The following is a 13,356-nucleotide window of genomic DNA, read 5'->3' as shown; positions in this document are numbered from 1 at the left end:
TTTTATATATACATATACATATATATATATATATATATACATACTTAAGTATATATATACTTAAGTACTACTGCTACTGGGTAGAATAGTATTATCTACCATTGTAGGAATCTCATCATCATCTATCACTAAGTCTGCCATTGTAGGAATCTCATCATCACTTTTATCTTTTGAGATGGAAATTTCTTTCAATAAGTGTATATCTTTGGGGAATGGGGGTAGGAGGAACTTAAAGAAAACTTCTGTCTTTAAAATATTAGTACATATTCCATTATCTGTCGTGAAGAAAGGGTAAATTAAAGCCAAAAAAGGATTTCCTAATATAACTTTAGAGGACAAATTATCTGTTAAGAAGAAAGGTGTTCTGAACTTGATTCCATTATTATATATGTATGCCTTGGTTAGCTTATTACTTATTTTAAGTCTATCACCATTAGCCTGAGTTAATCTGTCTGTTGTAGATTCATAATACTTAGAGGGTATTAATCCTTCTTGTATGCAATTCATATCAGCACCTGAATCAACAAGGGCAATAACTGTTAATGAAAATTCTTTATGAACTACTAAAGTTATCTCTGTGTACCATTTTTGAAATATCATTCTATCAATTATATTTAAAAATTCATCTTTATTATCTTCTTTATGAGAACTTTCACCAGTATAATTATGTCTGTCAAGAAGAGATGAGTCTGTCAGAGGTTCATTACAATATTTAATTCTATCTTTTATGCTAATTACCTGCGCTGTTATCTATTCTACCATGCCTTTTAATATGAAATTTTCTGATTTTAATTTTTTCAGTTCATTTTTTAGGCTATTAATCTCTATTTGTAGGTCTGTCACAGTTATAGGTTTATTGAGTTTAAATCTATCAGTAATTTTTGTAAAATTATAAGTTGACTTATAATCTTTTAGATCTATTTCAAATCTATCAGTTTCAGTTAAAGATTCTTTTAATTTAGATAAATAGTCTTTTTTAGATTGTAGATCTGGAAGTTTATCTATCAAATCCATTATTATGTCTTCTTGTTTTGTTAAGACACATATCTTTAATTTTCTTTTACAATAAAAATTATCAGGATTATTACAGTTACAAAACTGAACATTTCCATCATGTGAAGAAACATCTGTAGAGGATGATGAAGTGCTGTTACTATTATCTATCTGGTGAATTCCATTATCTGTTTCATCACTATCTGTCAGTTCTATTATACTCATTAATTTATCCTTTAATTTTCCTGATATATCAAGTTTATTTATCTATCTTTGAAAGTTACAGTATCTGCTAGTGTGTCCCTTTTTCCCACATTTGAAGCAAATAATGTCACTTTCCCTACGTCTATCATGTTTCTTTCTTTTGGATTCTTCTTTCTTGTCTTTAGACTTACTTTTATAATATCTTCTATTATTTTTCTTATATCTATCACTTCTGTCATCTTTCTTTTCTTTTCTTCTTTTCCTAGAGGGAGCAATCAATGGATCAAAACCATATTGCTCACAAAAAGTTCCTAGCTCTTTTTTAGCAAATCTTTTTTCTTTTTCTATCTGGTTTTTTAGCCTTAAGTCATTACATGGCCATAAACCTGTTTTATTAATTGAAGATATTATGTCTCCATATGTTAGGCTAGGATAGTCTATAGTTCCGTCATTATTAACTATATCAAGTCTAACTTTCTGAGCAAAGAAATAGGGTAAACTAGCAATGAATTTTTCTTTCTAGTAGGACTGTTGGCAATCATTCCTACTTAAAACTTTTGAAATAAAAACATCTTTATACCATCTAAAATCTGAAAGTTGTGGACATCTTAAATTAATTAAAACATCTGAAGCTCTTTCTTTATATTGATTGGGATCACCAACAAAATGTTTAGTTATAGTAAAAATTAAAGTATTAACTGCATCTTGTGAAGGCTGTCTGTCTGTCATTATAACACTTCCATTTGTTTCTCTTTTAACAGCTGTCAATATTCCATTTCTGTCATCATTATTTAAATAATGATCCCACCAGCCTTTCAACTGGCCAGTAAAACCAATGACTATTAAATGAGCTATCTGATGATTCTATTTTCCATGATTTTTATAAACATTAGCGAGCAAAGTCATCTCATGTAAAAGGTTTATTATTTCATATCTGACATTCCATCAATATTCCATTCATAAATTAAATCTGGCGAATAAGACGAATTAACATAAGTATGTCTTTCTTCAAATTGTAAATCATGGGGAGTAGGTTTAGGATACCAATTCTTTCTGGGGTATAAGTCGTCAATTCTTCCCTTTTTACGATCTTGTGATGAAGATGCTAAAATTAATTTATTAATTCGTAATTTATCTGTAAATTGTGATTCCAAATTATTTAAATCTGTCAATTGATTGTCTTCTGATTCTTCATCCTCTAAAGAGTCAGTTCTTCCTTTTGTATTTAATGTTATAATATTCTTATTTTTTAATGGCTCCATATCCTTTGATGATTCTAATTTCATTAAGTCTAATTTTTTATTTATTTCATTAAGTAAATTATCAGTTTTCTCTGTCATGGGTTTCTTTAAAGGTGCTCTAAGGTGAGGAGGTATCTCATGAGGGATAAATAAAGGGGTATTAGACGTGTTTTCTTTTTTTATGGAAGTAGAAGGGGGTATTAGTCTATCTTCTATATCTTGTAACTTTTGACCAATAGTTTTTAGATAAGTATTGGTGTAATTGTTCTGTTGAATTATACTGTCTAGATTCTTATTATCATCACTTAGACTGGGTCTTTTAATAGGTGTAGCCAAAACTTGGACTCCACTATTTTGACTCAATATAGTTGATTCAAATGGTGGATAAGTCTGATACACTTTCTCATGATTTTCTGTCTTTGTCCATGATAATATTTTCTCTATTACACTTATCTTTTTGTTATGATAGTCCAAAAAGTCAAAGAAACTAAAGTGTGTCTGTAAGTCTGTCATCATTTCAAAATACTTAGTTCTTAAATTGTTTCTTTCATGTTCATTATATTCTTCAAAAAATTGGTTCTTTCTGTCATTATTTTCAGGTTTTAAATAATCATATTTTAGTAGTTCTTTATCTAAAACAAATTCTTTAGATAAAACATTAATTTTTCTATCACCTGTAAATCCTAATATATCTGTGTGGGTAGGAGAATCAGGTTAAGGTTGGGGCTGATAAAGAGGTTGGTGAACATTAGGGGTAGGTTGTGTGGTATCTGTCAGATAATAAGCTGGCTCTGTTTGAATAAGGGTTTTCTTAGTATTTATAGGGGGAAGGTGTATAACTGGAGGAAGATTCTGGGGAGGTAAAGGTCTGGAATCAGAGAAAGGTGTCGTAGAGGAAAAGGAGCTTCTAGGGGTAAACATCATTGGGGTCTTTTTGCCTGTAGAACTACTAGGTCTTATGAGACTATCAGTATGTCTGTCATTATTATTAAAAGAAATAATAACTGTACCATCTGTATTTTGGGCTATGAAGTCTGGTTCAGTGTTTTCTATTTTTGGTGTGGGGGCAATAGCTTCAAGTTGCCATCTTTCAGGAAGGGTTATATCTTTCCACTGTATTTGTTGAGGTACCCGTAATCTAGTATTCCGGGTTGAGGCTTGCATAAGGAGAGTCTGTCCTTTAGGGGAAGGATCAACTATGGATTGAGGGTCTAAAGTGGTTTTCATTAGTTTATAATAAATCCTATAAATAATAGCTAAAGGTTCTGAGCCTTCTTTCATGTAATAACCATTTGTTTTTACATTTAAAGTTAAAGCATCCATAATATTTCTGTCAGATAGGCTTAAAGCAAAGTTAGGATAACAATTAAAATATACTGGTCCTTTATGTAGACTTGTTTCCATCATTCCAAGAAGTGAGTCATCAAATCTTAAATGTCTGTCATCTCTTAAGCAAAGTAAAACACTTGCATTTAAAGCTTCTCTTGTTAATGGTTTAACAGCTACTTGAACCAAACCAACATGTAAAAATGCATATTTTTGTCTATGTCTGTCAATTGAATCTATTGAGAATAACTGAATTGTTTCATATTCATTAAATAAAGAGTAAGTTCTTTCAACAGTTTTTATGGTATAATCTGTCAAGAAAGATAATTTAGAAAAAGTAGTCTGTCTGTAGATTTTATCAGTTCTTTCAGTTGGTATATTCCATTTATTCCATTCTAATAAATTTCTGTCTATATCTCTCATGCTAAATTCTTCAGAATTAACTATCTTATCACTTTCCATGTTCAGATTAGTGTGTGCCTAACCTAAGTGTGTCTTAGCAACAGATAATGAGCGACTAAACATATTCATTTTAGAACTGTCATACCATTTAGCCTTATGAGATAACCATATATCACCTGTCATGTCTTCTGTTCTGATAAATGCTGTAGAGACTAATACTTTAAAAAGATACATCCATCTGTCATAAGAACTTGTTATAGCTTTATGAGTTAATATATTATGTTGGATTTCAGGGGGTAAAGTTCTAATAGCAAGTCTCGTTTTTTGCTGAATCTTAGGGTGGAGCTTTGAAAAGCTTGTTCCCATAAGATAGCTTTTTAGAGACTGTAGTTCTATCTTTTTGGAGCTTGAATCTCCATCCTCCTTGCCAGGGAGTTGACAACCGAGTGCTTCAATAAATGCCCCGGTGCTAACAAGATGTAATTCCAAAGCTTGAAGGGTCATTTGGAATAAGGATTTCTGTCTGAGGGTGAATGCTGCCTGTAAATTATCAAGAAGTAGTTTAGTAAGAAGAGGAAGGTCTATAGATTCTCCGTCTTGAAACATAAGATCACTGTCGAGCACTTTTTGCAAAATTACACTTTTATTACCACATGAATACATTGCCTCTGCTAGCAACATGTCCTGAAGGGATATTGTCTCTATCGAGACGCCTTCATGCATATCCGAAATTTTTACTGAGGGCTTTCGGAAACCTCTGGGTTGCACCGCTGGTGCCTTGCCCTTGTCTTTCTGAGAGAATCTTTTACTCGTGGTAGTCTGCAATTGGGTTTTGGGAAAAAGATTATGTTTGAAATAAATATTTTCTGTCAAAGCTTCTTTAAAATTTATTTTTGAAATTCTTTTGCCAATGTCTTTCTGTGAAATTCTTTTGAAATGTTTTATATGGAAAGCAAGAAAAGCATTTATAAAACAAACAGCATTTATAAAACAAACTTTTCTTTGTACAGTTTTGTGCTCTTTCTGAGTAGCAACAGTATTAGAGTAGTCATGATGGGATCTGTCTGGGTAAGTGATATTCAGAATATTTCTAAAATCTAGTATGATTCTATCCATGCATGTACAACTATATATCTCATCGTAAAGTCTTTCACTAATAGGACAATCTATCAGGGGATTAATTCTGTCATTATTCAAGAGATTACCACAATTAATATTTTCTTTAATGATCAATAAAGAAGAGTCTGTCAAAGATTCTTTTATTAAAATATGAATATTTAAAGATGCTATAAAGGGTGTACATTTGTCATTTATTATTATTTTGTTTAGTACTTCTATCAGTCTTATGAGACTATTAGTATGTCTGTCATTATTATTAAAAGGAATAATAATTGTACCATCTATATTTGGTGTAGGGGCAATAGTCTCAAGTTGCCATCTGTCAATCCATATACTATTAGTCCATGCATATTGATTACAAAAGATTGTATTCATATTTCCGTCTTTTATAAGTTCTTCTGTAGATTGGACTTTATGTAAAAAAGCAATAGGAGAATAAAAACATATCTCTATCTCTTTGTCTTTCAAACATTTCTTTTTGTCATTTTCTGTCAATTGATTAACAAGTAATATTTCTGTCTTTAAAGATGACAAACTTCTTTCAGTTCTATAGATTCCTCTTTCGTTGATATCTGTTAAAATAGTAACCTTTTTGGAAGAGTGTATTTCTTTCAAGACAAGTGGTACAATGAATTTAAAGAATATATCTTTTTCCAATATATTAGTTTTAATTCCTTCATCTATTACTAAAAAGGGATAAATTAAATTCATAAAAGGAGTTCCTAAAATAATTTTAGAAGGAAAGTCTTTAATTAAAACAAAGGCTGTCTCAAAATATATTCCATCATGGCATATATGAACATTATTAATCATTAGTCTTTCTCTATTGGGCTGAATTAATATTTCAGAATATTTTTTATAATACTTTAAGGATATTAATCTTTCTTGTATATAATTCATATCAGCACCTGAATCTGTCAAAGCAATTTCTGTCAAAGAAAACTCTAAAGTAATTTTTGTATGCCATTTTTTGAGAATTACCCTGTCAATTAAACTTAAGAAATTCTGTCTATCAAATTTATTACTATTGTTTGAAACATTAATATCTGCAACCTCTTTATCTATGGGAGGATCAGGGGGGTCTATCATGGGTTTAGAAAATTCTTTTAAACTTGTTATTTCTACAATATTATGTTCATTTATGTCCGTCGGATTTTCTTTTTTAATTTCTTGTTTTACTTTCATTTTTATCTTTTCTTTCTTGTCTTTTTCTTTCTCTTTCTTTCGGCATTCTGTAACATGGTGTCCATATTTCCTACACCTAATGCAAGCAATAGGTATTTCTATAGAGTCTTTCAATTTTAATAAATATTCTTTTTTGTCTTTATGGTGATTCGGTAGATTGTCTATCAGTTTTATTATTATGTCTTTTTGTTTTCTTTTTGTTTTATTAATTTTAAGTGGGTTGGTTGATTTTAACTCTTTCTTTAGTTGATCTATTTCTTCTTGTTTAACATTAAATATTTCCATCAATTCTTTTATAATATCTTTCTCAAATTCTAATTTACTAATTTGTTTAGTAATTCTATTATGTCTATCACATTGTTTTTTAGTATGTCCATATCCTTTGCATTTATGACAAATAGTGTTATTAACATGTCTGTCAGTTTTCTCATTATCTGATAACTCTGTAGTATTTAAAACTGTTATGTCTCTTTTTCTGTCTGTCTCCATTGGTAAACTTAAATTTCTATCTTTTTAGCCAATTCTATTAAACTGTTATTTTCAGTTCTATCAATTGTTTTAAGTCTCTCATCAATTTCTTCTTTAAAACTATTACACTTTTTGTCTTTTACTTCCATTTTTACTTTTACTACACTATCACTATTACCATAATTATTTTTCCTACCATTGTTGACTACTTTTTCACTATCTCATTCTATCTCTTTTGTATCTAACATCCTACGTACCATTTCATTGTTTTGTCTTTCATACAATTCTTTCAAGCTATCATCATTATTTCTAGGACTATCATCTTTTAACTCTTTCTTTGTCATGTTTCTTTGTTTTACTATATCTTTTCCTATATCTAATCTTTTACGTAGAGTTCCATTGTGTTGACTTTCTATTCTTTCATACATTTCTTTCATCTCTTTTACCATTCCTTTTTTTTATTATTTCTCTATTGTAATCTATTAACTTCTCATGTAGAAATTCTTTCTTGTTTGTCTCTATTAGGCTCTTTTGTCTATCTGTGTCTAGCTCTTTACATATAATTTGTACTGAACTAGAAACTTTTCTATTATTTTGCTTTTCCACTATTTCTTTTAGTCTGTCATTTTCTATAGTACTTTTTTCTTTTGTGAGATCTTTTATTTTATCTTCTACACATGTTACTCTTTTCTTAATTGGGTCAGTTTCTTCATCAACTTTTCTGTCAGTTGAGTGATATGAACTTACAGATGTTAAAAACAACTGACAGAAAAGTTGATGAAGAAACTGACCCAATTAAGAAAAGAGTAACACGTGTAGAAGATAAAATAAAAGATCTCACATAAGAAAAAAGTACTATAGAAAATGACAAACTAAAAGAAATAGTGGAAAAGCAAAATAATAGAAAAGTTTCTAGTTCAGTACAAATTATATGTAAAGAGCTAGACACAGATAGACAAAAGAGCCTAATAGAGACAAACAAGAAAGAATCTCTACATGAGAAGTTAATAGATTACAATAGAGAAATAATAAAAAAAGGAATGGTAAAAAAGATGAAAGAAATGTATGAAAGAATAGAAAGTCAACACAATGGAACTCTACGTAAAAGATTAGATATAGGAAAAGATATAGTAAAACAAAGAAACATGACAAAGAAAGAGTTAAAAGATGATAGTCCTAGAAATAATGATGATAGCTTGAAAGAATTGTATGAAAGACAAAACAATGAAATGGTACGTAGGATGTTAGATACAAAAGAGATAGAAAGAGATAGTGAAAAAGTAGTCAACAATGGTAGGAAAAATAATTATGGTAATAGTGATAGTGTAGTAAAAGTAAAAATGAAAGTAAAGTACAAAAGTCTTTCGGGGAAAGGGAGAAGGAAAGCTGTAAAGTCTTTCTAAAGTCTTTTTGAGGGAGAGAGCTATCTTGGATCTATTGGAATCAACCATGTGCCTAACCTTGGACATATGAAAATTTATTTAATGATTTTCTTTTTTTTTTTTTTTGGGAAAGTTTCTTTAATGAAACTTGACCCTTGGGAAAGTAAAAGAAAGCATGGTCCGTTATTTCCTGAACTCTATCACTAACGTGACTCGAACAAATATAAATAGTTTCACACTTTGAAAGTCTAACTAAACCATTCAAGTAATTAAAAAAAATGGTTTAGGTTAGGATCTAAGGGTGTCTATGATGTAGAAATTGGGAAGGGGGAGATCGAAGAGGGAATAAAAGAAAATGAGCTAAGTATAATATTTTCTAGTTTGGTTTATAGACAGAAGAAATTAAAGAAAAGGACGGTTTAAAATTAAAATACAGTTGACACTTAAGATTGTTAAGGAAATACAGTAGTTCATAAAAAATTTAAATAAAAAAAAGGAAATACAGTAATTAGGAATAGTAAAAGGCTGGCTAGCAAATTGTGTTGCTTCAATGAAACGGTGTCGAAAGCAGTGAAAAGACGCATCTTTTCTTCATTACTCTATTTCTCATTTCTATAAAAACAAAATAAATTTAAAAAAATTTAAACATTTTATAACCAACAATGTCATATATTTTTTGGGGACAATCAATAAAATTGGAGCAAAACAAAAAGATGATATAAGAAAATAATGATTATTTTATTGTAAAATAAATTTGACCACTATAGAAAACCGAGGGAAAAAGAAGTTTTTTTTTTTTTTTTTTGGGAAATTTTAAATTACTATTTTTTTAATTGTAAAATAAATTTGACCACTTTATAGAAAACCGAGGGAAAAAAGAAGTTTTTTCTTTTCTTTTTTTGAAAATTTTAAATTACTACAAATTTTATTATATAAACAATTCCTTACAAAGTGATGACAAAATATCAATGGAGAGAGAGAGAGAGAGAGAGAGATACACTTGGTATATATGTGTGAAACTTTCTCCTGGAGATTTGAATCCTGACCCTTGCCCCCCACACCCCACAAGTACTTATTCTTGTGGAGTTACCATAGTACCAAGGGTGTGTCGTGGTACCACTCAATATTTTTTAATTGGATGAAAATTTTGATAAATCTACTATTAGATCACATTATCTTTTTATATTCTCCATACTTGCAAAATTTCAAGGTAATAAAAAATTAATAGCTATGTCATCAATCAATTATTCAAATTCAAGTTTTTATAGTTTAAGATAAAGTATAAAAGATGAGTTTATGGATCGAATGGTAAATAACATTTAATTGATATGAAAATTGACATGAATGTTAAAAATATATAGAACATGTAATTTAAAGATGAGATTTTCAAAATATGAATTTTATAACAAGTTATTGGGTAATGTAATATTATTTAGAGTTATATTAGGTGTAACTGGAACTCAAATATATATTTAATTACATTTTTTTGTGTGTTTAATACTTGATACATTAGTTTGTATGGCTTAAATAATAAAATTTATAATATCCTTATTATCACTTATAAACTATAGCCTTCAATGCAGCAAAAGACACTTTAAAAATTATCAAGATGTCAAATTGATGAGATCAAAAGGTACGGCCTTCAAAGTGGTAAAACACACTTTAAACTAGAAGTGCACATGAGTTGGGTTGGAGGGTTTTTTCAACCCAATCTGACCTTGTCAAGCTGAGAAATTCTCAACCCATCATAAGTGTTGGTGAGTTGTGCATAATGCATACTTGTTTTTATGCCTTGTAAAAAATTAGACGTTGATCATTTATTTAAACACTTTTTTCAATAAATTATTACAATTCATATAATATATCTGTTGATGTTCATTTTTGGAAGCCCGATAGAAAGAAGAAGCCCAACAACATGGGCAGAAAAGAGTTAGTAAGTGGATAGAAAAACCATTAAGCCCAGATGACAGGATTAATGGATTATAGGCCCATAAAACAAGTAAATGGGCCTTGAGGAAGTAGACGGGCCTAAAAGAGCTTGGAAAGAGAGAAGAAGCAAACCCATGGGCAGTATGTGATGTAGAAAAGTGAGAATGGACCACAGCAGGCCTGAAGTAATGAAAGTAAGGAAAGTAAGGGGTTGATGGAAAGTCCATGAACCCCAAAGATGAAGGATAAGTTAATTGGACCAGAGAAGTCCAAAGGAGTTAGTAAAAACCCATGGGAATGCAAAGTCAGGAAAATGGCCAAAAAGGCCCAAGGAAAGTAAATGAGCCAAGGATGCCCAACGTAACCAAAAAAAGCTCAAATGACTATACTAAGTCATTGAGGGAAGAATAAGCAACAAGCCCAAAGAAGCCCAACGGGCTTGGGTCAAATAACACCACGGCAGGAATGACAGGGCAATACGACAAGACACACAAAGATTGCAGAAAAGAACAAGAGAATGGGCCAAAGGAGGAAAAGCCCATGACCAAGCAAAAGTCCAGCCTCGAAAGGAGCAGGCTTTAAAGAATGAGAAGCTAGAAAATGGTTCACGCCATAAGAAGCCAAGGAAGGGCAGCAAGATGTGCAGACAAGTCTCCAGACTACGGCAGACACGTGAGCAGCAAGCAGATTTCGGATGTACATGGAAGTGAAGCATGCGCAAGGCTTAGATCTCGCCAGCCTATACCCAGCCAATACAGGAGGTGGTGAGGTCATGGGTCAGAGGTAAGAGGGCATGGTCTGGCGGTGGGGAGAGGGGAAAACCTATTCTAGGGTTCCTACTCGGGCTCTTTTGGGGGATACGTCCTGCTGGGATGACATACCACCTAAAGGAAGCAAGGATGAGCTGGGACCACTAGATGCATGCCATGAGGGATAAGGAGAGAGAGAGCACTCACTGTAGCACGACAGGTAAACAAACAAAATAGCCTTCTTTGCCTGGTGCCATGGCCAGCGCAGGTAAGTGGTGGTGGCTAGCAAACCAGTAAGTGGTCAGCAAGGACACCCAGACCAAACAAAGGTTGTTAAAGGCTAAAATAGTAAAATCCAGTCACAACAGGCACTATAAAAAGGGGCTTTGCCATGCACAGTGAAGGGGGGGCATCACAATCACAATCACGATCACAAACACTATAATAATAACCTCTAAAAGTGAATCGCAACAAAAGCGAGTAAACACTGAGAAAGAAAAGGAAGAAAAGAAGAAAGAAAAGAAAAACTAGGAAGGATAGAGAATAGAGAGTATAGAATGGCAGGCATGCACCGATAGGTGGATCTCCTCTCTCCCTCTAAGGCCCTGCTCTCTATCAAAAAGACAGAGGATCACCCATTAAACATAAACCATTCATGCCCATTCCCTCAAAGCAATTAATTTCTTTCCCCTGAGAAATTAGTTGCATAGAGGAAGTGGTTTACCTTCTTGGTTTCAATTCCACGACATTACTTGGCATGGCAGATCGATTTTCCCCTCTTTAATACAATAACCCCATTATTATTATTCCTCGTTTATTTCTCTATTTTCGGCCTACGAATTGCCTCTTGTCGCTCCATTTTATTCATTTTTTCTATCATTTTTCTTGTATTGTCTTTGTCATATTTGCCTGCCATAACTTACCCGCAGTAGTTCTGCCTACCATAGGCCTGTCATCAAAGCCTGGCAAACGGGGCATAGTTTGTGCACAAGTCGGACCAAAGTGAGTTGCAGCTAGACTAGTCCCAACTCCCTCACTCAGAACATTAGGGTCTAATACCGCAGGAGGCAGCCCAGCCCAATATTATAAAAAAGGCCCACTACAATACCCAAATTTCCAAATTCAACAAAATTAATTCTCCAAATACGAAAATCAATTAAACTAAAAAATCAAAATAAGGATTATAAAAAATAAATTTATATACATAGTAGGTTGAGTTGAGTCAAATGAGTTGAAAAAACTATTACCCAAACCCGATCCAACCCAAGGTTCAAAATAAAATTCCAACCCATGAAAATTAACTCGAGGCATTAGGTTGGGTCGGTTTCGTCAGGTTGGTGGGTTTGATGCACACCCCTACTTTAAACACAAAATAAAAATTAAGGACCTTAAACCAACTTGATTAAGCTGACAAAATAAAACAATATCACAACTCACAGCACACCTTTTTTTTTTTTTTTTTTTACTTTCCCTTCAATCCTTTAACTTTCTTTCTAACTAGATAGGTACCTCAAGTCAAATGTGGCCAAGCTCAGGTTTTCAGTCTTTGTTGCTTTCTTCTTTCTTGCTCTCTTTGTTGATTGTAAAAGGAAATGCTGCGGTGTAAAGCCAGATATTGTCGTAACAATTGAAAATAAAAATGCCCACCTAGCAATCCCAAACAATTGGAATCCACATCGTTGCACAGTCAGCTGATTATGCTGTCCTTGACCCGATGATTGTATTCATTTTTACCAATGTGATGGATTCTAAAAGGGTAAAAATTGGCATGACGGACCTTCGTTCAGTTGGGCTTGACGAATCCTAGCCTATGGGCTGACAGTGGGTAAGCCCAGGGCATAGCAGAAACCCTGACTTGAAATACTTGCTACACACGCCTGAATCCTGGTAGAATCCCAAAGGAAATAGGAATTCTAATACAAGAAGAATTCTGGAAGATACGCGCGTTAATGAAAGACCCTCTCTACAAGGAAAAGTCCTGTCCATCACATTTGGGATTATTCAAGAGGATTCCTATAAGGAAAAGACTTCTACATCAAGAAAGAGAGGCCAACCTTCTACTACTATAAAAGCCCTAATACCCTCACAAATCAAGGTACACATAATTTACCCCTCTCTAGCACTCTAGAGTTGAGACTAGTTCTAACTTGACCTTCAGATGATATTTGGTCGGCATCACACCGATGCCCTCTGTTAGATCACTTCTTTCTTCTTGCAGGTTGCTATTTCAAGCGTGCGAGGATCATGTAGCTCACTGGTGATTTTACGGCATCATCAGTTGGTGCCGTTTGTGGGAAACGTCAAGTTTAGCCAGACTATCGCTTCCCGGACATAAGAGTTGCATGGTACTCACTCGCT

Source organism: Quercus lobata, chromosome 11 (genome assembly GCF_001633185.2).
Source record: "Quercus lobata isolate SW786 chromosome 11, ValleyOak3.0 Primary Assembly, whole genome shotgun sequence".
Taxonomy (NCBI): domain Eukaryota; kingdom Viridiplantae; phylum Streptophyta; class Magnoliopsida; order Fagales; family Fagaceae; genus Quercus; species Quercus lobata.
This window is presented reverse-complemented; position numbering follows the sequence as displayed.